This window comes from Anticarsia gemmatalis, chromosome 18 (assembly GCF_050436995.1).
Source record: "Anticarsia gemmatalis isolate Benzon Research Colony breed Stoneville strain chromosome 18, ilAntGemm2 primary, whole genome shotgun sequence".
NCBI lineage: Eukaryota > Metazoa > Arthropoda > Insecta > Lepidoptera > Erebidae > Anticarsia > Anticarsia gemmatalis.
In genome coordinates, this window is record NC_134762.1 from 6,358,125 (window position 1) to 6,384,912 (window position 26,788).

General features: G+C 34.2%; 1 protein-coding gene across 12 annotated transcripts in view; it reads right to left on the minus strand.

Annotated features, from left to right (window-relative positions):
• brat (tripartite motif-containing protein brain tumor) overlaps window positions 1-26,788 on the minus strand; it is a 439,119-nt gene that overhangs the window by 132,763 nt on the left and 279,568 nt on the right. For 6 of the 12 annotated variants that reach the window (XM_076126199.1, XM_076126200.1, XM_076126205.1 and 3 more), the window contains one exon: window positions 12,631-12,725. The exons of 4 other annotated variants lie outside the window; for them this stretch is intronic. The gene's annotated coding sequence lies outside the window, so the exon portion shown is untranslated. Of the gene's footprint in view, window positions 1-12,630; window positions 12,726-12,936; window positions 13,095-26,788 lie in introns of those variants that run through there. 2 more of the 12 variants (XM_076126208.1, XM_076126198.1) reach the window with 1 other exon arrangement.

Here is a 26,788-nt window from a genome sequence, read left to right on the forward strand (position 1 = left end):
CATAGTTTTTCCTCCAATAACAGGCCGGATATATTAATAGGTATAGTTTTATTTTTATCATTATTAATACACAATGGTATTATTGTATTTAATTTTTCCGAGTAATTTTATTATTAGAAAATATGAACAGGAATTTAAAATAACTAGTGGATTTTATTGGTTAATTTATCCTTAAATAAGTTCCTAAATTGCAAAGAAGTGTATTAAATTGTTACGATCAATTTGACGTCCACTAGTTGTCAACTGAGATACGTAATACTCATACAGTATTCTCCACCACTATCGACTACCGACAACTGATATGTCGTCGAGATCAGTGATCAGCGCCTCTGACGGGTATCGTAGGAAATATTTTGGCAGTACATTCTTAATGTCAAAATATCGGTACTCGACATTACCGACTGTACAGAATCGTGCTACAGGTCTAAGAAAACTACTGTCAAAATACTATCTGATAAGTTAATCGATACTGAGTCAGGAGTGGTAAAAAAACATATAGTCGAATTGAGAACCTCCTCCTTTTTTGAAGTCTGTTAAAAATGAGACACTTTTTGTTTCGTATTCGTTCCAGACATAACCTCTTTGTTTAAGTTACAACGCTCTCTTATCGGTTAATAACAGTTTGGTCCGACAATCCGGAATTATTCGGAACTAATGATAACAGCTATCTAAACAATTACTTTAAGTACCATTTTATCATATGTTTGGGTTTTTCAATGAATTTCTTGTTTATATTTACAATATTGGATATTTCCCATCAACTTTTTTCGGAGATACAACAAATTTTTATTTATAGAAAAAGAGAGAAGGGGAATGTAACGAATTAATAGAAAATTTAGATAGGTATTAAGAATCTGTTTCATGTGATTCGCGATCTGTGCAATATATGTATAGGGCAGTTACCAATAGTATCGGGAACTTGTGTAGTACTTGTAATCGACGGTCATGTATGACAAGATGTATGGATCGTTCCAAATCGAGTTCTTTCGTCTCGGCCTACCCCTGTGGGAGAAAAGCGTGATAATATGTAAGTATGTACCAGAATTCCCACCGCCTAGTCTTGCTAGTAGTTCTATATTTTGACATTTTCTTAACCCATCCACTGTCCGCATAGCAGACGCAATGCTTATACTATACTCGTATTGGCATGTTCGATGATTGAAAGAAATATCTGATTTGTAGGTCAACTATTTTTAACTACATTATCTAATTTCATATAAATTATTTTTACGACAAAAGTAAGATGTATTTCTGTTGTATTTGCATGCAGATAAAGCGACCCACGGCTAACATTCGTAGTACTTACCTACCCTACATAAGTAAGGCTTGCTACACACGTATTCAATTCGGCAATAATGGAGCGGCAAAACCGAATATGTGTAGATGAACCCGATCGGCACAAGCCGAACAAATGAGTTGAGTCGGTTTTGTTGTTGGATAAATTTTACCGAACCGAGTACGTGTGAAGCAAGCCGAAAGTTTAAGGCATTTTCCTTCAGCCAAAATCAGCCTACTAAAGCAAGTGACGTGAACACGGAAGCTAGAACAAAAACGCGTGTTTTAAGACCATTTTTATACAATTTATGGTTATTAAGAATTTTTACTCAAAAGGCAACACGACAACGTAAAACCTAACATTAACGCACTTAAATGGATTTCCCGATGGTAATGTTTTACTACGCATTGCACACAAAGGTACAATACTAGGCATGAAACTAGACTATTCTATATGCGTAAGGAGTAAAAATGTTCTATTTTCTTTTCATTTCCATATTATTTAAAAAATAGTCATATGGTAAGTATCGCAAAGTTAAAAATACTCTTAAGTACTATATTTTTGATGAACTGAACGTAGTATAGAAGTATATTATATTGATTTGTAGAAATATAATATGTAAGTGTACGCATGCATGACGTGCGTGTACTTTTGGAGTTATCAACAGCAAGCGGATATGTCATGTCCATACTTGTATAAATAGCATGTTTACAACAATTTAGTGCCGCACAATAAATAGTTTTATAAATATAACATTTGCCTTATCCTTTTACTTCAGACGAGAGACATTATTGAATACATTAAAATTGTTTATTAAAATTATCCTGCATAGTGGGAAGTTGCCGCCTAGTCGTGGACAAAATAAACAATTATTTATAATGCGCATAAAAACGAGCGTCGCCGACTTGACGTCCACGTCCGACGCGACTCCCGGTTAGATAACGTGAATTATTATTATTACACGCTCACGTTTCCACGTAAAACATGTGGACGGACTAAAAAATTCCGAGCCTAACAATCGAGACACCCCATCGTACTACGATACACGAACAAAACATAAAAAAACATTGAATACCACCTCTTTATATCTGCGATAAAACATTGGGCTCTCTAAATTGAGACATTTTATTATTAGAAATACGATTTTGACAGTCGTAAAGCAACGTCGATCCGAAGTTATTATATCAGTTTACGAGTCGAAATATCACAATACGGGCTAGGGATAAAGGGAGAATTTTGAATTACGGCGCACGAGTGAAACTCGATTCTGAAATATTTAAAATTTTATACCCTGAGGGAGTGAGATTTGTGCCACTGGGCGACGCCGTCTTCCGTTTTCCGCGTTGACTGCGAGCCAATGTCATTGCCATTCTCTTCGCAAGGTTATCGCTATGGCGCGTATTCTAAATCCGTCAATTGCGAAAACTTCTAATCGAATAGTGTCGTTACTCGTGGTAACAAGATGGCAGCACATGTTAATTCGGGTGGTACTACGTGTTCGTGAGTCACATTTTTTTCGTCTGTGACGCAGTTTTTCCTGTCGCTTGCTGCGTACGACCGTGACATTTGGTTGTCTGACCGATTGCACGGCCTTCGTTCGCGGTCATCAACTCCGCGTGTGAGTCGGTACCTTACCTTACGCTGCGTTTTCACTAGCCGAACAATCGGACCTCCCGCTCGCACTTATTATTACACGCACACCAGATAAAAAGCGTTCGTTTGTTCCTCTGAGCGTAAAAAAACGTTGCTCATAACATGTAAAATAGCTTTAAAATAGTAATGGTCGTTGCCACGTTGTTTAATGTAAGGTATACTTAAGAAATCATTATTGTGAATAAGTCCGGTGGGTTGTCAAGCGGAATGGAATTTTTGGGCAGGAAATGCTCAGTACATGATGTAAATCTATCAGATTCGAGATAATGGCAAAACAAAAAAAAATCGTTTTAGTTTTTAAAACAATGGAAGTAATTAGTTTAACAAAAAAACAGAATAAAGTGTAATGTCCGTTTAAGTACAGCCTGAGTCCGAGTATGACACTCAAGTAAAACGAGTTATTTTAAAAATGGTAAAAGAATGAAGGCTATTATTACTTGTCTTCAATAAACCCAATTTTTACTTTACATGTAGGGCAAAGTCAATGTTATGTATAATACCAACTCTGTAATTAAAGACTTGGCACGAAACCATTTCCAGTTTTAATACAATGACATTTCCATCAACCCATTCTGTTCAATGGACTTGAACAGCATTTTTTGTAACATAAAATTGTGATTATTCTCACACAGTTGATCTGTGTTCCAAATGTGTATTATTAATGACAGCACTAAACTTCGACCACACGCATAAACATTAACTGTTGGTTCGAACAGACCATTAGCAACGGAATTAACTACAAAGTGTACACCAGTTGCAAATCGTCTGCGACCAACAATATGGCGTATAGATACCAAGAAAGGCTACAAAATGTTTACGGAACTATTTACAAGGAAACGCAAGGCGTTCTATGCAGCCCATGCTACTATATCAACAAGGTTAGTGGTGAAGGTGGTTCGGATAGTTGAGAAATATTTCTCGACGCCGAGCCCCATTTACACCGTTCAAATGATAAGTTGACTAAACCTGTTAAACGTTCAGCTGCATGAATAAAAGCGTGTGATTTATATGATGACAACGTGACAATATGACTCGACTAAAATCCGTCACGCTAGGCCCAAAAACAATTGTTCCGTGAGGTCACAAACGAAGTCAACGCTCTTTAAAAGATTGTATCTTTGTTCGGAAGATTCTAGAAAGAAATGTGTACGTGGCTGGAATTTGTATATAAAAATGATCATCGCGTCAGTGGAGGAGTGTATCTCTCGTTTAAATAGTATATATGTACGCAGTGTTTACGCACTTGGCGAACTAAAAAATTGGCGCCGGTTTCTGGATAAAATACACTTCATACGAACAACATAATATTTCATTCAGGTTTCCAAGAAAAGTTATTTTAAGGCGAAAATTAATTTTAGAAACAAACATAATTGTTTACGAGAGCGATCCTAGCCAGTTCGAAACATTACCAATTATATCCAAATATTGAAACCGCCATAATGGAAATACGAGTTTATCACAAAACACATTGTAGTAAACATAGGCATGACAAGAGGCCAACGGAATCAACAAAGAGACGTATGACTAATTTTACTCACTACACATGACTCAACGAGCAGTACTAATTCAGTTCGAACGAGGCACGGGCATGAGAACTAACTTGCGTGGCGTTACGCTTCTTGAACAAAGAAAAAGGGGATGCTAAAACACGGCCGATGATACTATAAAGTCTGAGAATTCGTGTCTGGCCAGTGTAATGGGACACGCCCTCCCGCCCGTGTGACACCTAAATATGATGCGAGGATCACAGGCGAGACGGGAGTTCAGAGGTCTACCTCGTTTGGATGTATCTAACGAATCAGGGGAAGGTGTGTTAGAAAAAAAGCTGCGTCGGTGACGGATGACTTCGATTCCCATGTCTGTTAAAAGCGATTAGTACGTAATTGCCAGCCGGTTGAACTGGAGCGATCGCACTGTTTTTATCTGTTTTTTCGGAAGCTAAGGAAATAAATTGTTGAGAACGAAGTGCTTTATCAAGTAACCAATTTCGAAAATCGTTGGATTGTATCAGAAATAATGTTGACAGCAGTATATTGCATCTTTAATCTGTGAGACAAGACTAAAATAGACCCACGTGAATGTTTTGCGTTTTTACTTTGTCTTAGTACATTAATCTATTCATCCGTATCCTGTTGACGTAAGAGCAGAACAGTTGCAATAGAATGAACTCACGAGATCATTACCACGCAAATTGTATACTCAAATAAAGTTAATAGTACCACATTTAACGCGCAAATAAAACTTCATTTGGATTTATGACAGCTGTCGTATAACGAAATTGGTTCGCAGTAAAGTGAAATTAAAAAAAAAGAATCACCATGACAACCGCGATAACAATGGTACCCTAACATTGTCTAATTGAATGATTGCCTTTAATTGCGGTGGCCCTTCTGTTAAAGTACCGAGTCTGCGGTTTAACGGCCACATGCGGTAATACGAAGAGAAAATAATGCACTTACATACTAACATAATATTTTGTTCTAGTGTTCAGTCGGTTGAGACCACTGGGCGTCATTGAATCGCCCACAGGAAATGTTGGGGTAGGTCAGTTGCTTTGGCGACATTATATTAGTAAGAAAAAAAGGGTAATTTGTCTTGTTGTGAACGTTTAAATTCTCGATAAAGCGTTGTAGTTTGTGAAGTGCGTAACTATTTTTATGTTCATAGATGACATTCTTGCCGCGTTTTACTCAGAATTTTGTGATTCAGAGGAATAATATGAACTTCCTACATTCCCGTCTATACGACGATAGAAAATAATATTATAAAGATCAGTCATTTTAGTCAAAAGATGTTACAAATATATATATATAAAAAGTTTCTTTGTTCTGACGCCGCCACGAAATCAAAAAAATTGCGGCCGCTTCCTTTTTTTTTTTATTTTTATCTACCTATTTCATTATAATTCGTATACATATAGTTAACCTTTACTTAGAATAAATTGCATATATATGTTACTGTAAAAGCCCGAACTGTGGCAAATCCTAAGATTTTCCGGTAAAACCTAAGATTTACCAACTCTCAATGGTAAAAGTCCGAACAAGCCGGAGTTTAAAAACTATGTTACGGTATATAAAAAAATCCTCCTTCATAACTATGTTTATAACTATTTCACGGTATAATTATATACTGTGACATAGTAATAAAGAAGGAGTTTTGGGCACAGCGACATGGGTAGGTTAGGTTAGAAGGCTAAGGTGGGAGCGAGCGAAGCGAAGCTCCCACCTTAGCCTTCGTGGTTATTTTTTTTTAACCACCCAGTAGGAGGAGCCCCGCGAAGCGGGGCTCCGACGACATCTCGACATCATCAAGTGAATATAGGTAAAAGTTCGAAATAAAAGAATTGTTCGGACTTTTACCATTGCGAGTTGGTAAATCTTAGGTTATACCGGAAAATCTTAGGATTTACCACAGTTCGGGCTTTTACAGTAACATATACATTGTAAATGTACTTGTGTAAACACAAAATAAATATTATACTCAACACATAGGTACCTATTATAATGTCTATTAGTAACATTTCGCCTCGTGTTAATTCGAAGCCTATTCACTACACTTGCTATCTAAAAGGTACATACAGTATTATATTCGCCTATGCGCTTGATATTGAGTAGGCTTTGATTTCTGAGAGCTCATCAAAGCGTTTGATTACTCGCGCGGTAAGATCGAATAGTACCGGGTATTCTATGGCAATTTCACAATTAATAAATGGATATATCTTCGTATATATTAGTATTTCATGACAAATATTTTAAAGTTATTTTTCCAGTGAATTTGGAAGAGAACAAGAATACGAATTTTAAGCTGGAGTGCTTTACCTAACTTATAAATATTTTTTTAAAGTTGGTAAGGTACGCATAGCTTTTCGGGATAATCAAGTAACGTCTATTACACTGCTGTATTTTATCCAATTAAAACGTTTCGTCGTAACAGCATTTTTTTGTGACACGAATTTTATGCTCTAAAATAATATAAGGTCAAAGGTATTCATGTTTAAGTAATTACTTAAAATGTTATTGTGATTAAATAACTATAATTTTATTGTGTGCAAATAACTACATAGAAATTATCGTAAGCAAAAAGTAATTGCAGTGTCAATATTTCTGCCAATTAATTTCTAACCCTAAAGCGAACAACTTTAAGTGCAAATTAGGTTGATTTTATTGCCAAGTAAGGCTTGCCTAATAGATTCGTAACTGATACATATCCTATTCAGGTTATGTAATGGACAATGTAGAAATGTATTATATGACATTGCCCGGGGCAATGTTATAAATTGTTCCGCGGGCTTTCTGTTGCACATCGCTTCGTCTCTTTCTAATATAGAATGTCGAAAAAGGAAAGAGTTTCTGTAGCAGTAGTTCAAAGCGGTGAAATTATTGTTTCTAGAATAATGCGTATGTTATTTGGTTATGATTTTAATTCGTGTATTTTTTACGGAGATGACACTAAGTAGATAATATTACGATGGCCCATTATTTAACAAATATTTGTAAAACAGATCCGACATTAGCATTGGATGCAATTTGTAATCTTTGCTTAAATTTCAAAATATTTAATACTCATTATAATTTACACGCGGATGCAATGACATTATAGGTATTTTTTGAACTAGGAAGGTATTTTGACTTAGGGTTTAATATCACACGACACAAATTCCAATGATGTTTTGAACAATTTTTTTTACAAGTTTTGTGCTTTCAAATTTGTATGAAAGAAACTACAGTCCGTCTCAACAAGATATTACTTAACCACCCTGATCCACCCATAATTGTTGTTCATACGATAAGAGCTGCCATTGTAAGTACTTGAGTAATGTTGACATCCTCCATTGTCGGGGCTCGTGTAATTTATAATTATGTATTGAAAGACAAAGAGGTGTAATTATCTTGCAAAAGATATAAGCTGGAGAAATGTTAACATCAGTTTATACTACAACTCAAATTTCTTCCGGAAACAGGTATAAATTGTTAAAGTGACTCTGCAATTATTCGGCACAAAATGCCCTGTATGCAGTATAAGATTTTAGACTATAGTGTATGTCTTAGGGTAGAAGAATAGTTTTCGTTCTAAAAATGTCCTCAAATGGTTTAATCTAAAATAAGGAGAATAGGTTTCCTCGAAATTAGATAATGTAGGTATTTTAAATTATATATCAGTTCAAAGTATAACCTTTAACTTTAGATATTACATATGATCGCCATGGCGTTTATATGACCAATAAAATAACTTTTTATATTTTCTCTGAATTGATCTTTTAATTTAATACTTGGACAACCGCTCAGATAAAATAACTATTCTCCTATATTACAGCACCCGTATCGCAGTAATTAAATTTATATTATCGCTTTAACAGTGGATATAAAGTCTATCAATCAGCCTGTCGTTCAGACAAAGAGGATTTAACTAAAACGTTTAGCACATTATCGTGGTGTTACAATAGTTTTATTGTCCCATCAATAACTTGGACTCTTCATAAACTAATTAAAACTAAGTTTCAATTTAAGATCGAACTATTAGCTACCTATTACATTTACGGTTAGGCATCTAAGCTACACATACTCATGCACTCACAACATGCAATAGATTCGTGATATTTTTATAAGAATGCGACAAAGGCACGATAATAAAAGTTACGTTTTCAAGTTTACCTCCGATTTCCGAGTACATTTAGCGGTAGTTAATCTATTCAATTGAGTTTTTTTACGTTAGTTTGAACGCAATTGAATAGATAAACTACCGCTAAATGTACCTCAAATACCGGGTGTTAATAAAGTTGAGAAGCATTTTTCGTGCACAAGTTAGAAGATTCGTTTGTTATTCAGAAATTAAATCATTAATACTTTCAACATTTGCTACGTTAGGTTAGTTAGTGTGTGATATACTAACTGATTTGCTATTTAGCAGCAATTTACAACTCGATATGATCGTTATCATATGATCAATTCATTTGGCTCATATTCCGAAATTTAATTCAAGCATTGCACCTAGGTACTTTTGCTAGTGCTATCATAACGATTAAAATCATTGGTAATTTTATCAACGCAAATTTAAATCGAGAGCAGGAATTATACGTATAAAATCTATTTATAACTGCGGTGTTTAACTATCGATATCATTATTTAATTATTCCATTATTAAATATTATAATCAACATAATTTTACTTCCTTCCCTAATTTAACCGTGTCTATTTGTTTGAAAACCGCGGCAGCCATTATAAAAGCTGAAACATAACACCTGTCAATTATATCCTGCTGGATTTTTGACAGACGATAAATTACGATCACTTTATATATTTTAAAGAAAGGAAAGATTACGGAAAGATGGCCCGTGATTCTATCGAATTTGCTATGTTAAGGTACATTAATAAATTATAGATGTACTAATATTATACATGTAATAGTATGTCACATAGTGTTAGTCTGTTACGCTTTTGCGATAAACCGCTGAACCGATTTCGATGAAATTAAGCATGTTGTTGTTGTTTGTCGTATGGTTAGTGGTCAACCTAGTGTCAAAGTTGTTCGAGCCGCCCGAGAGGCCTTTGACATGGCTTTTCGACTGTTATCTTAGTAGATAACAGCCGGGACCGACTTTTAACGTGCCCTCCGAAGCACGGAGACGCCCTGCTCAAATACCACTATGCGTTCACCCATCTGTAGAATTGTAGATAGTCAAAGACAAAAGTCAGCCAGCCTGGTGCTTGTCAGCTAGTACTATTTTTTAAGTTTAAAAAAATATATTCATTTTTCTCGAGACTTATAAAAATCTAATAATTTAGATGTTTTCAAGTGCTTTTCATATACCGTCGCATAACAAGTGACAAATAGTTTAAAAGTTATTCTTGAACTATAATTTCTCTTTGAACTGAAGAAGCTCATTTTAGACCGAGAACATCAATCAAGATGTGCTGACGAGATTTGCGTTTCATTAAGTGGGGCTATGAATAACAAACACTTAGGCCTTTCAGAGACTATTCGTAAACAGATTCTGTCCTTGTGGGTTTAGTGTAAATATTATAGAGATACTTTGCACTCGTAAGTAGTGAGAATATTCATAGACTCATAGTGCGATGGATAGGAAATAGGAGGGTTGACGAAATCTCACGATGTTTTTCGAGAAACTATAGTGCAATTACGAATATCAATACTTTCTAGAATGTTTTAACAGTGAAACTTTTTATATGAAATTATTTAATTGACAAAAAATGTGATTATTTAGCTCCGTTATACGCTAAAGGGGCTGTTTTTTTTTAAATGGCATAATGGTGTCTTTTTTTTAAATCGGTAGTTAGCAATGTCGCGATCGCTTTGTCTGCACATTATGAACCTTTTCACTCTGTTCACTTAAAATATTTTTTTTTTTATAAGTTAGTACCTACCTTAACACAATTTTGTCACACGTATCACCTACTCACTTACAATGCTCTTATTTATTGTGTTTTCCTTTGTTCTTCATGTTAAAAGCGTTAATAAAGTACAATAGTATCAAAAATCATAGCGTTAAACAAAAGTTTAACTACAAAACCCTATTTTAAACATATTACGTCAATTGAAGTACTGTTTAGTGAAATTGAAAGAGGAAATAGACAGTGTTGATGTAATGTAATTCACGTAATACTGGTTATCAAGGCCATGGCCAGAGAAAGTGGTGCGACGCAATCCATGCCAGTTTTTACAATGAATTTTATCTGAACATCTTTATAGTCGAATCTTGTCACTTTGTTATGAAACTTATGTTATGTGATTTTATAGATCGCAAGAATACGAAACAGCTGTACTTTAGATAAGCTGTTAAATTGTTTTCGGGGATAGACTAGGACAGTTTGAGAAATGTCTTTGCTATATTTTGTGGAACCTAAACTAAAACGTCAAAGTTTACGAGAATGCTCTTTATATTGACAACGGATTGCGACAATTTAGATATTTTTCAGTGTGTAATGTCGCTAATGCAAGAACAATAAGCAATTTGGGATTTATTTCTATAAAGAAATGGCCTACAAATATATGCATCCTATCGTACCGAGTGGCGTTCTCTGGTCTCTGCCGACCCCTATAGGATGAAGGCATGGTTTTATTATATAGAAGTATTCATTTATGTAGAAAGGCCTTAAACTCATAGCAAATGAAATAAGAAAATCTGCTTTGTGTTAGTTTAGGTACACAATACAAAATTCAGTTCGTTTTACTATTTTCTTCTACAACCAATACTTTTAACGAAAATTGCTTTATCCAACTATACTAGGTGTACTGGGCCGTGATATCAAAAGTGATCATGTTACGTGCGTGGGAGTCTTCGTGGGCAGGACTTATGGCCCCTCGGAAATTTGCCTTCACGACTTTTACAAGAGGACTGGCATTTAGCAGTCATAGATATAAATGTACTTTAACTAATTTCATACATAAGATGAAGTTTTTATCTCCTACTTGTAGCTTTTGCAGTGTGTAGGTACCCACCTATTTCGTAGGAGTTAGAGTTTTTACTTTTTGTTTCGGACTGACTCAATCGGTCAATTTTAGTCAGATTGCTATTACAAGTCTTGAGGTGCCGATATGTCTTACATATCACGATAAAAAATTAATTCCCGTGTAAAGTCTGTAATCGTTGTCTACATACAGTTTTTGTCTGTGATTTTGTATGTAAGACTAAACAGAACTGGAAAGATCTACCTGTGTCGTATTGAGGATTATGATTCTACTTTAGTTTCAAAGTGCCAAATTAATATGTAAATCGAATACTGATGCTATGCGTAAGTATAAAAATGTGTATTTTTAGATCTGTCAAATTAATGAACTCGTTCGCGACGTAAAATTAAAGTTGATAATAACAGCGACAGCGAAATAGATTTATTTTACAGAATGTAAAGAATACACGAATAAAGAGCGGCGAAATTACAATAAGAAGCCAATATTTAACAACAAAGTTATTTAGAGTAAATTATTACTATCACAACAACAATAAATCACAAATGCGTACAGATAAAAAAATATTTTCTGTGGATTATCAGACGCAAGATATAACCTTGGTCGGACGACTTTTGGGCCGTTCACCCTAATTTATCAACAAAATAACCTACTGCAACGTCTCCGATTTATTCTGATCTATGAACCGCAACGAACCAAAAATAGTTTGTTTGAAAACAGAGCGACCAAAATATGTTACTATAACAACACTACGTATGCCAACGAATAGGAGCAACAAGTAACCGATTTATTCAGTAGGCGATTTGAAAGGCTTCGACATCAAATGTCATACAAAAGGTTATACATTATATAAGGTGCACAAAGCCTCGATTCCATGCTTTGACATGCAACACAATAGTTTAATTACATACGAGTACACGGATAGTTACGTAAGGTACACGCAATTTGCACAAAAAATAGCTTCTTACCTACTTAAGCATAGACAATGAGGTCAATGACACAAAAACGGATTACGCTTCGTTTCCGTGCGACAGATACGTTGTAGGCATTTCAAATTGTAATTAGTCATGCGGACGCCAGGCTAATCTATGGACTACGATTTGACATTCGAACGTTTTAAAACATCACTTGTTTCGACACCACTTGTCTTGATGAGTAATTCAAACTAACGTTCATTATTCAAATATTCTATGTTTAAATGAATTCAAAATTGAAAAATGTGTGACCCGTAGGCGTACGAGTGTGTACCTATGAATGAATTTCTTGTTCAAACATACCTGTAGCGAGTCGAATGAAGATCGTTCACCTTCCGACAATGTAAACCTTTGTTTCAACACAAGTCAACGGCTCCCAATCAATCCCAACAGTTTATCTGGAAATAGAAACGACTTATTCAATGTGGGTACTCCGCTTTATGATTCATCCAGCGCGTTCAACTACCCGTTTATTAATAAAATCCTTACATTACGAGGGATAGTAGAAAAAAACGAAACACATGTCTATAACTACAGATGTAAACAATGAACATGTGTAGACAAGACGGGCTGCTACAAAAAATCCCGGTATGAAAAGGGGATACCAACCGTTCACGTTAGATAAAAATCACGTTCACAGTATGTCCACAAACACGTAAAATTTAACAGCGCACAGGAGGCGGTATGTCGTACCGGAACAAAACTAGTTTATTTTTCCGATCGCATCACAAAGAGCGACAAACGTCCGACCGTGGCGGTGGCCGGCGCGAGACTGAGCGACGGTAGCGCCCTCTCAAGCGCCCTGCGTCGCGGGCGTGTGTGTGTGCGTGCCGGTGTGAGGGTGCCGCCCTCTGCGCCCCATGTCGCCACCGACCGTTTATTTATTTTCGAGTGTGGGGTGTACAAAAATGGTGCATTCATCATACATACGTGAGGCAGTACTCAACGAAGATCCAGCTCGACAGCCAATTACAAGCGTACAAGGATAAAAGCGTTTTTAAAACATAAACGTCTTTTTTTAAACGGCCGTGAACCGAGCACCGGCCGCGGTCATTGCCACAGGCGTCAATATAAAAATATTCACGTCACAATAACGCGGTGAGGTTTTTATTCTTTTATAATTGTATACCTAATTGTTATTAGTAAATTGTTCGTACATCTGGCTATGGGTACCGGAGTGTATCCTTTTTTCGAAGAATAGCGAATGAATTAAATGTTTGTGGTCTACAGCTTAAACCTCTAGGAATTATTTAATTGCTTATTTTGTTAGGTACCTACCTATTTATAATTACGTTTATCGTGAAGAACAGCTAACGCGATGTAAGAATAAAATAGGTAGGTACCTACCTACCTACCTACCTACCTATTTAGATTAAGTCCTCGCAAAGATCTAAATTACCTATACCTACCTACCTACCTAAAATTGAAAATCAAATGAAATATATTATCTTAATAACTAGGTAAGTTAAGGATCAACATACACAAGAATACTCTTAGATACGGCAGAATTGTAGATAGGTACCTACCTACCTACCTACCTAGTAATGTTGTAGTTCGTAGTAAAAATCTAGTAAAAAAATACAGACTACTTATCTCGAATTCCCTAACTTTTGACCTGTCTGCGTCGGCAATGTAAATAACATTAACCTTTTTGTTTACAAGTTAAATAAAATAAATATTTGTAATAATAATGCGTTGATACATTAATAGAAAGTGGCTTTATTATCAACCTAAAATATGCTTTAATTTATTAGACCTATACTGTCAAACTAATAAAATAAATTGAGATGAATTCAAGCTAAAGACTTTTGTATATCAGGTAGGTACCTATAAGTCCATTAAATCTACAGGTTTATATTCTACTAAAGAAATAGGCCTGTATAATGTATATTCCAATTCATAGTTCTAGTAGGTACATCAAATAATACAAAAATGTATTAGATAACAGAAACATTATTCAGCGTTATTTATAATCGATTACCAAACAATAGAGTCGATTCCACGATTACTTACAAAAACTTATCGATAATCAGTTATCATGTCGAGAATATCATTTATAATATTTTATTTATAACATGTGTTCACCTTCAGAGGGTGAACGTAACGAGTAAATATTTATTTAAGCTTGTTTTTACAATGTACTCGTTTAAAATAATGTATCAACAATGTAAGTAATGTATTAATTTATAAATTTATTTATCATTTTTATCTGAATTCACTGATTTTTCTACAGTCAATACTCAAATTACATTCCATTTTAAATGGCGCCGCGCTCCATATTGTTTCGGTCTTTTGAGAGGTCAGGTGGTTAGTATAGTACAGGACCTACGCCTAATCGGCGGTCCTGTATGACAAGATGTATGGACGTGAATGAAGCGAAGGAAGTTTGTATGGATCGTACCAAATGGCGTTCTCTAGTCTCTGCTTACCCCTATGGGCAGAAACCGTTATTTTATGTATGTGTGTATCTTCTGAGAGATTTGAGTGCAAATAAATTCAGTTATTGCGGGTCGCAGCACTAAGGACACATTTAATTTATATTCTATACTTGCTACAGCATACTTCATCATCAGGAATGGTTTTTCTATTCTTAAGAATATTTAATTAATTCACTGTTCTTAAGTTCTAGTGAACGGTATGTTTATTTTTGCAGATCTAGTTTGGTTGGGAGTGAAAAACTGACAGCTGCTGGACTTATTGGTTTGTTGCTGCAAGTGAGAGAAACAGGTCGATTATTTTAATAATGTACCGGTACTAGCGAAGTATGTTGGATAAAAAGTAATGTGTTTTCTTTAGTATTTCATCATAATTTATGTCCCTATGCTAATGATGATATAGTGGGTTGGGCGATTATGGTGCTTAATAGTTTGCGAATCGATTGCCAAGAGCTTTCATTCAATAGTTCCAAATGCTTGCGTTCGGCAGCGAATACGGGGGTCTGGTAAAAGTAAGTTATTTGTAACTTTATGAAGTAAACAGCGACATTGTTAATGTGATTGCTGATTTAATCCATTGACCAATTTTGACAGTATTACATGCATCGATTTCGCCGTACAAACCACAGAAAATTAGAAATACAAAGTGGAGGAGTTTCTTATAAATTGCGTTGTCAGTTCATTGAAGGATTATTATTATCTATGGAATTTAAAATGTCCGATTTTAAACACTCCAAGGACATCTAAAATTTCAAAATCCCAAAATATTTGATTTTCAATCAATCACATTGAAATTGTCTGTACCTACTACTCCGTTTGTAAACTTTGATTAGTTGGCGGCGAGCTCAAATAAACATTCAGAAATAGCACTTGTAAATCTTATTCATTGAGAGATTTTACTTTCAGCACGGAATGAAGAGAATCGTGGGAGATGGGACTGGGTTTGTACTGTTTTTAAACGAGAATGTTGTTTTCAGGGTTAATATGTGTGTGTTGTTAACATGACACGCGAGTACAGAATACAGATATTTTCTTGTGTGTGTGAGTTTTAAAAATCGAATCTGGATGCTCGCGATGTACTTGGCTGGAAACTTATATTTTTTTTTATTCTGTGGTCAGAACGTAGATTTAAATATTTATTGGACAAGTAACTTCATCGAAAAATCCAACAAGACATTTTTTTATAATTTAAAAATAAAAAAAACAAAATGTTCACATTTTTTTAGAGAAATAAAAATCGTTCATGCTCGAACATATGTACATATTATTATTATCCTTTGTTTTGCACAATTTACTAATATAATTTTATGTTATCTACCTATATCGCCACACTTATTGAGACTTGTCGACGTCTAAATTACAATTACGTACAAACAACCGTCTGACGTCATTAAAGGACCCCTTTAATACATTCAAACATTCGTTCTCAAAACAAAAGCACAACCCTAATGGAATTATCATGTTTCAACGAACCATAGCGAAAGTTACTTTTTAAAATTAGCTATAATAAACTTATAATTACTGCCTTACCTTTATTAACTAGAATAACGACATCTAGTGGAAGGAAATGGAACTAAAATGTCTTGTTTTATGAAAAAAATACGCTAATTAATCAATTGCGTGTTAAGGTTTATAAACTGTCAAATTCTTAATTAAATTTCTTTTTGTTAAGTAATGGACGTTTTTGGCGTATGATTGATTAGGAAGGGTTAATTTTTTGGTATTTTTATGGTCATTAAAAGATCAGGTGCTTGGAGGTTTACTTTGACAGAATTTGGGTACGTCCAATGACTGACATTTTTAAAAACTGAATCCAGGAAGATTATTAATTAAGCTTAAAATCCGTCTTACACATTTTGTGAAGTATCATACAATTTTCTGCAAATAATAATGGCAATATAATAACTAATTTTGATAAGAGAAAATATGAGTAAATTGCAACATAACCTACAATTACATAAAATCTAAATCTAATTGAAGCTGGACTCCCATTTATCAGTTTCAAAACTGAGAAATTTTTCTAATAGAAAATCCAATATAATAACGGTTTGCCTGAACAGGAGCGAGACGGGAGCGTTAGAAGCACGAAGCTGCCAGCCAATATGCCCGATAAATAGATCTAACCTATTTATGAACAAAATTCGATCAACGTTCAACGAAGAAAAAACTACAATACTCATTATGATGGAAAAGGTGCAGGAAAATATCTCATAATCTTTTCGCTGCAGTAGGATAAAAAATCCGAACAGGTTATTTAAAGAGGAAACTTTTGTACTAAAAATTGATCTTATGTCTCGGGGAGTATTAAAAACATTTGAACAAAATGTAGTTCAATTGAGAGCGTCCTCCTTTTTTGAGGTCGGTTAAAATGTATTGGATCACAGGAATGTTTATTGCAAATGGGAATCGTACCACCTTCTGCAATTGTTCTTGTCGTCATCTAGTCTTCTTTTCAAGGAGAAATGTCGTCGTAATGATTTGCGCCTAAAAAGTATCAAAAAAACTGTCTGACATTTGGACGAGACGATGAAAGATTGGATGATTTCCTATCACTGGCGATTACCAATCATTTGTTTGTAAAACCGATCAGCGCCTCTAGTGTATATTGCAAGCACTATTTTCTCTGAGTAATTTTAAATGTCAAGTGCATGACTGACTGTCTCAAGGACACACTGAGTTACTTTGTTCCTCTGATATTTAATAATGAATATAAAAGCACGTTTTTCCGCTTGCTTTCTTCACGGAAAGGGAATGCAAATGGAAATGCGTGTTTTTGTTCTAAAATTCAAGTAATCAATGATTGGGACTTTACATCTACTATTTTCATTATATACCTATTTCATTGTTACTTATTAAACAAAAAATGGTTAGTAACATACCTCATCATATTATTATTTATTACTATTAAAGTAATCAACTTTACATCGTGCATAATGTAACTTAAAAAGTATTGACTATGAAAACGACGTTTTTTCGAATGCACATGACATTTCATTATTCAGCAGCTGTTTTGTCGCAATCAGTTCAGTCATTCGTTCACTCATTCATTCCGTAATGACAATATGGCAATTGCAATCTGATTGCCTCGTAATACGCGCGGTACATTTAAAATTTGTGGTCGTTTGTGGTATTTTATTTTTTTATGACAAAATTATGGCTTTATGTTTACTGTCTTATTTATAGATTTATTTTTACACCTTATATTGCGGCTATAATTACTGAGGATACCTATAAGTATTTTAAATGAATTATTTCTTTTGTCATTAAATATTCCGAATGCAAAGGATTTCTCTATTTAAAATCCCATAATGTAATTTCCTACAAACGATATCTCTATGTCCAGTGTCATTCCGTAGTTTTCCTTGGAGACAAACACACATAAAACAGCATAAACCGCCTCGTTTGTAATTGAACAAAGAAGGATAACAGACTATCGAAAGCAAAATCGCAAAATCACTACAAAGTCCAAACGATACAGGTAGTACATAAATACATCATATAAATTGTATCCACATGTCTGTCTGGCGAAACCAGACAGCGAACATACCTACCTCCAATTTCGAATGAAAGCCCCATAACAGGGCTTAAAAATGGCCACCGAAACTCATTGTCACTATACTAAGTATGTATACCACTGTGGTGATTTCATTAAGCGCTTGCACCCCCTGTCTCGGCGTCTCGCCGTCTGGCAACATACCCCTCTGCAGGGGGAATAGTTGCTAGGCAATACCGGGAGGGGATGTTTCATCGGTGCCGATATTATGTATGGCTTTTCAATTTAATAACGATGTTTCGCTGCAATGTCTATGGTTTTACATTGGCTGTATGCAGCTGTACCTGTGGCCAGTGCTATCGATTTTAAAACGTTGTGTTTGACAGCTAAAATGGCGGGCTTTTCTGATGGGTTTTAATTAATTTTATGGATGCAGAATGTTATGTTGGAGGGATGAAAATGTTGATATATTTTTAGATGTATTAAGATTAAGTAAGGGTAAGTGTTTATGTTGTCAAATGATGTGATTTATGAAATAATTTTGACATTTTATGGGATTCTGTATAAAAAAATGGTTAAGTAATTTCTGGATTTAAGTTTTGTTTTTATCTGGAACTCCTTCATATTTCTTCTAGAAAATAAGTTTGAAATAGTTTAGAGACTATATTTTAACAACAGGCTTCCAAATAAGTAACAATTTATTTTGAAATTTCGTATGCATTTTCCTATTGCGACTTAAACGACATATTTATTATGTAAAAAAAAAAACAGTCGAGACAATCCCTTATAATACAGATACCTACCAAGTAAAAATATAAAGAAATAAGAAATCATTGTTAGATTTTTGTGCAGCCAGACGCATAGATCAAGTTGGAGTGCACAGCCGTCTAGCCAGAGATTTACTGCCTACGCTGCCATATAATCTCACTCTAGTCCCTGAGAAGGTAAAAAGCGGTATTTCTTTGCTATATTTGCACAAAGAAATTCATAACACATCTTTTGAGATCTGTCAACGAATTGTTATTTATTTTGTCTCGCCATTTTTCATATTAATGTAAAATTTTGTTTCACTTTCACATCGCTAAACCGATTGTAATGAAATTTTGCATGTAGATACTTGAATAAACTAGAAGAAAAATAGGATACTTATTATTTTCGAAAGCTAAACCCTAAAGTACCGAAACAGGGTAAAACGCGAGCAGAGACACACGAGTTAACTAGTAATACTGTAATTTTAGATTTTTAGTACAAGTATTGTTTAATTTTTGAAGCGTTAGTGTAAGTAATATTTAATTAAATCAAATTTTAATCCTCAGCTATTCCGCGAGATTAGCGCTATTGGAAAATCAGCATATTATTAGTGAAGCACAAGCCCGTTTAATTAGATTTTAAGCGTACCTAAATTATTACAAAATGCTTTGAACAATTTATTTTGGTAGCATATTAAATAGCTTTTTACAACTTAATAACATAGTTACGTACTTATATCATACGTTAAGATGTACGAACAGGTGTATAAAATATTTGGCCATTTATAACTTTAGTCCCATGTACAAGAGTGCGAGACTATTGCCATATACCAGGCACTTTACTAAGCCCGTAGCTACTATTAAGAAATATTCTGATATAAATTAGAAAATACCAAAAGTACTTTGCCTGATCCGGGAGTCGAACCCTTTCGTACTCGTATACACTACCGTCCAGACCAGACATAGTATTTATTTTTAGTTGTAGGTATATATATTTACCTTATATTATTATAACATAATTCTTTTCAATGAATATAAGCGCGAAATTCTTGAAAATTCTCACTGCAAACTGTGAGAGTGTGAAATAAAATTGTACCGAAGAAATTGTCCTGATTTTCTCTACTTAAGTTGCGGAGTGGAGGACTTATTAAGTAAAGTGTGATTTTATAAAATGAACACTCTAAAAGGTCAGCTGTGTCATTTATAGTAACTGTGCACTTTGCTACTGATTTGGTAGTTTTAGAAATATTTATTGTCCATTGCTTAGGTGTACGTTACATCTTAGAGATTACCATGACTTTGCTACTTTGTATAGTTTTTTGGCTACACGTATGAGCATGAGGGAAAATTTCGAAATGATCTAAGTCATTCAATTTGCACTAAATTTTAATGATGTTTTTACATCGTTTTTATTTCATACTTAAACGACACTTGATCTAAAAGATATAACTAAACAAGGAAGCTGTTAGCATCTGGCCCGTAGCGTGATTCTACACCATGTACCATCCACTAAAGGCATTTGAAATTAAAACTACAAAAATGATTAGTTTTTAATAAAAAATCTGTTCATATTGGTAGAATATCGCTAGTCCATATCCACTGTGGATCCATCTACTTAAAACATTATTTTAATTTTAAAGCATTATCTGTTAAAGAAAGTCGCACATGTATCACTACAATAAAGTGTCATACAATCGAATTACGAGCCACGGATCATTCAACACAATATTCTTGATGGATAACCGGTCTCCTGATACCATGACAGTGGCTCTATAGCTTTAAACCTGATACTGCAGTGTACACTGCAGTCATCAATTCACTCGCCAACCGTAAAATATTTTCTTTTAAGCCTTCATCAGCATGGAAATTTATTTAACGACGGAAAACCTTTATTTATTTTGACTTGACTTTCAATTTGTTTGAGTTAAAATACTGAAGCCGTTGTGATGTGTGTGCTTGGATGTAAATTTTAAATGTTATTGTATATTTTACGATGCTGATTTTCTTCTTACAGTTAGCAGTACACGCATTCAGCAACTAAAGTAAATAAACAATTGGTATACTCTTTTCACTTCAACTTATTTAAGTAAAAAATACTTCGCATATTAGGTTAGGTCGTTTGTTTCATGAAGACATATCGTGGTATGATTCCACGAAAGTGTCGCAAAAGGAGGGATCGACGTAGTAAATATTAGTTATTATAAAAATAAATTAAATGTTGTAGTAAGACTTTGTAGTTAACGTGTAAAGTGTAAAATAAACTTAGCTCTGTGAGTCACATCTCACCTGGATGTTCAGGAAACTCTATACTATAATCATATTTTAAAAACTCCCGTTATACAGCACCAACATCATTCTTTTAAAACTTGAAAATACTAAGATCATATGCGTACATTGTGTTGAGCACAAAGAGCCGGCTGTATAAACATTCATTCAACTCGTATAACATATAATAGCTAGTCTCATACAAGTCACATGCAACTGTTTGTATATCATTAAACACTAAATTGACGTAATCTTTGCTTTAAATATAAAGGTTATGAAGTGACATTGATCTTTACAGAATATGTAACAGCTGTAGGTATTTCTCGCTGTTTAAAGAACGTGCGAAATTATCTTTTCTGTAAATATGACAGGAAGAAGATGTGTTGAGCAATTCCCAAGATTTGCGTTTCGCAATTCATTTGAAATTAATTTTGTTTTAATAATATCAAAACGAGTTTTTATTTGGGCAATCCGAATGCCCTAGTAAGACGTACTATGATTGTAAATTAGATTTTTTGGAAGATATCAGGTACCGTGCAAAACAAAGGAGATCGGCAGATTTCGTACAGCTTAAAGTTTGTGTTGTTTCGTAACAGAATTTGTACCACTTATTAAGGGGACTAAGTCACCTATTTTTATTTGGGAGTATTATTTTTAGAAGTCCGGATTAATTAGGAAGTATTTGTTTATTTAAATAATAATTTTTGGTCTATGGCTTATATTTGTTGACAAATAAAGAAAAAGAAAATGTCATGAGACGTCACTGTTACTCTGACGTCTACGCATCCGCTAATTTGCTGTTGTTTTGGATTGTGGTTTTGACAGCATCTGAGCAAATTAGCGTACTATCGGGGTTTCTTAAAATAGACATAACTTTTACCTCCCAACTTTTAAAAATATAATAATTTTAAAATAAGCTTGTCTATCATATTAGCTACCAATTTAAACAAAAAGTAAACCTAAACATGACATTTTATAAGCTGTACGAATTCTTCATACAAACCTGCCGTTCGCCTTTGCACTGAACGTAGCAAGCGACGTTCATCGGTCTCTGTTAATCTTACTGCTATTGGGACAAGGTGTAATTTTCTATTTGTGACTTGACTTTGTAAGAAGGTAAGATATTTAAAGATGCGTAAATTAATTAATATATTACCTGGACAGAAACACAAGGGACCTTAAGAATTAGTTTCTAAAACATGAATAAAAGCGTGTCCCTATCTACCTAAAAGGTGCATTGTTTAAATATTTTTAACTTTAAGATGACTCGGGTCTATGTTTGAAGGTGACCGCAGCATGCAGGTGCATTCCCGTTAGCTATCCTGTGATTAATATTCTAAGGAATAAATTACACCTTACTCCTTGTATTTTGAATAATTTGATTTCTTAGTCTATGTTAAAATATTCATGGAATGCCATGGTTTAGGATCGAACTCACGCGGACTACGCACTGAGCGACGAATGTTCGTTGCTCAACGAACAAACACAACGAACGAAAGATAGATAGATATAGAAATACAATGAGCATTGTTTTGTTAATTTAACAATGTATTACACTTATGTTAGAAATAAAACGTAATATAATTATTGTATGGGACTTTAAAGTTCTTAAACAGTACCGATTTATTATGTTATGCACTCATTTTCTTGTTCCTAACATAATGTGAACATCTAGATATCCACACTTGTGTGTATTTATCAGCATCGAATGTAAAATTTTTGGTATATTATGGACATATTATTATTATATGGATATATTATTATACATTTTATAGACTACATGTTGTTTCTGCATTCATATAGAAAAAAAAGACATTTTTTGTCGTAATATCATTTAGACAATGCTCAATCGTGCCTTTCCGTGAGCAAGCTAGTTGTGCCGTGTGAGTCAGTCGCAATAAGTTAAACGGTCCCATCTCAATTATGTAAATGTTAATCAGTCGCATACCACAAAGTGACTATTTGTTGAATGTCTGCTGCACCATGTGTCTTGTATTTACACTTGCATGTACCTACCACGTTATTGTATTTAAACTATCTTTATATACATATACAGCTCTTAATATTACGGTTGATATTGGTGAACAGTTACGAAAAGAAATTGTATGTATTAATAAATAGTTCCTTTTCCATTATGCTTCTAAATGTAGCAGTAAAAAAGTATTTTACCCGCAAATTGAGGAATCTCGATTGTGTATTAAAATAATTCTGTTCCTGAATCTAAGCTAGTGAAAATCCGTTAGCCGTTTTTTTCAATTGGAGAATGACAGGTCTATGTTTAGTTTCATGCAAGGCGATATAAAAATAAATCACTTGTAAATATACTATAACTATAGGAACTAAATTCACATTTTCCAAATAAAGTCACATTGTGTAAACATTCAAATTAAAACTGCAAAACCTTATTTAAATCCGCGATTCAAGATAATCAGAGGAGATAAAACTATTAGCACAATTCACGTCAACAACATTGCCTCTTTAGGCAAAGAGCGTGAGAGTAACACAAAATTACCCACTTAACTGATATTGCTAAACGACTGCCTTATTAAGAGTCGAGCGAAACCGCGTGGTGAACACTGTATGTGCAATGTCTTGACTAATGGTATATTAACCTCGGATTTGTAATAATGATGTCTGTATATTTCTTTAATTATTTTATTAATTATGAAGCTCGATTATGTCAACATTTCTAAGGGTCTGTTGTATCAATCCACTGACAACTCTAATTGAGACATACATAAAGTCATAATAACATGAGTCTATAATAAATCAGCATTTAGATATTGGTATGGTATGGGTCCTAAAACCAATATTTGAATGAATTTAAACCAGTTGTCTGATCACTAAAACCTATTTTTAAGTGATACAGAAACCATTACCTAACTGTATATTTTATTAAATTCAGAACATTTAACTCCCGTGCGACGTAGCTTTATATACAAAATCTGAAACTTCAACGAACATATAATTGGTATACTAAATCCCGGTTTATTCATCATTCAATACAATAAAACTATCGATGAATATATAGCCGTTACACAACGGCTATAACAAAGTACTAAAAGCACAAAAGGTTACGTCAGTGCAGCCTGTAACCCGCTGGGGAGAGCCGGCTTCCAGTTAAAACCTTTTACTGCCTTGTTTTATATAATAATACGTTCTGTTTACTAGCTAACGTGCCTAGCTTTTATTTGCGGTGTTTATATATCTTTGGATTACTACTGCCAACGATACTGGTTTACATTTGTTTTGTTGTTTTGTACTTTCATAATTCTATAGAGTTTTTATCCATGATATCCGTAAGAATATTATAAATGTAAATATCTGTCGATTTGTTACACTTTTACAATATATTGTGATTCAATTAAGATTTCGGTGTAAAAGCAGGTGTACATTTGTTTTGTTGTTTAGTGCATCTATAATTCCATGGCATGATTGTTCTTGCTATCCATAAGATAATTATAATTGCGAGAGTGTGTCTCCCTATCTGTCAACGTAAAGCGCTAAACAGATTGGGATGAAATATATAAAATTTGGTACAAAAATCTTTCATTATCATTTAATCAACTCGTATGCACACAAGCGGAGGAATGGAGGCCAGGTAATTTTTATTGTGGCTATAGACATCCCAATCTAGATTTAGGTTAGTAATGTGCTAATGTGCTAACTATAATATATCCACATGCAGAACAAACAATACATAAACACCCACAAAGGTCCAAGCTTCACCAAATATTCCATTTACAGTCCGTTTGAACATTACCCAGTCAAAGTCTATGTCCACATTATAGCCGATTCGGCTACATTTGAGCCATAAACGTACAGTCACATTTCAAAGGCTTTTGCTTCTGAAATGGTAGTTAGAGTTGCGTCTGTCAATGTTGTTTGTGATGATATCGTAGATGTATCTGACAGATGAACTGTCTGGTTATCGGCTATGGGCTATTGCTAAAGATGACCGAGTAATTGTTAGGCTATTGATTGATACGTCTGCTTTGAAATGGTGCAATACGTTGTAGCTACCTTTAAGGATATATTTTGATATAGTTATTCGGACACTATGATAGGTAATAAAGTTTCGTTTTTAAGATTCCTTATCCAAGGCTTAAAAATAACCTTGACTTTTTTTTTTTTGATCTTCTCATTAGGGTAATCGCCGCGAGTCACCATTATATTGTCGTCAGCTTAGTATCGACAAACTTATCATAATTTCCATTAATTCTCGTACATTAGTAGAACAGATGCGTTTTTGTTTAGGAGTACATGAGTGTTACAAGAAACCATATTCCTTGAAAAACTACAAGACCAATGAAATAGCGTATAACTGAAGCTGAAAGGAAACAGCTTATTAGTCGGTAAAAATAAAAGCAAACACGTTTTTCTAACTCCACATCTGTCAAGTATCCCAAAACTAATTTACGTCAACGTTAAGTGACAGTCTAGTGATGTGACGTATAACTACAAAATATATCGATACAGTTATTTTATCGTAGCGTTTTCATATTTCTCGGAAAGTCGGATACAAAGCGATATCAATATTAATTAATAACACATTTCATTGGCGTTAAATGTGAATTTACTTTCCGTGTAAAAGGAATACATTAAACGTGAAATGAATTGAATGAAGCTAGTGAGTAAACAGTTGGTACGTAAACGAACGCTTTGAGTTATTATTTTTATAACTCTTTATGAATGTTCATGCTTACCGATATTGGAGTATTTAGGTTAATTGAAAAGCTGAACTTCAAATAATAATGTAAAATAGTTGCTTTACACTTTTCTGCGAAAAATTTCTAAGCAGAAATAGGAATGATTTTGCTTAATTTGTCTGAAATCCAATGAGCCATGCAAAACATTTTAAATGTCATGGAGTGACGTAGACGTACAATTTCAATTGGCGCCTAAATTACTTTTTTAACAATATTCTGTATAAATAAATTTATACTGTAGATAATTTATGTATCCCTTTTGTAAATGAATATAGAGCGCAAACTGCAGGTACGGATAGTCCTGCGCTCAGTTTACCGCTGAATAACACTCATCCAAAATGCCAATGACCTATAAAATCATAAGAACCTTTCACAAAACCCTTAAAAGAGTCCATCAGGTGGATTTTATGTAACTGGCTATAACATAAAGGTATTCAATGGCACCAAACCTGGGGCTTTAGGTCTACGTTTCAAGTTTATGTCCAAAGTCAAAGAATATCGATATCATAAAATGGAAACGTGAGCTGTAAATGTTGATTAGTTAGATGTCAATTTTGTCTGCTCTAGATTTTAAATGGGATGTTTTAATGGTAGTTCAGACATTTTAGTTTTAGGTGTCTGAGTTTTGAGTGAAATGTTTGCAAATTGAGAGCAGATAGACGTTTGTTAATATGTTTAATTAGTGAGTCGGCCTGCAACCATGGCCGGTGTAACTTGCGCCGAAACGCCAGGCATTTCGAAGTAAAATTTATATCTTATTTCCGTATTCTACTATATAATAAACATGCAACGCTCATCACATCGTATTGA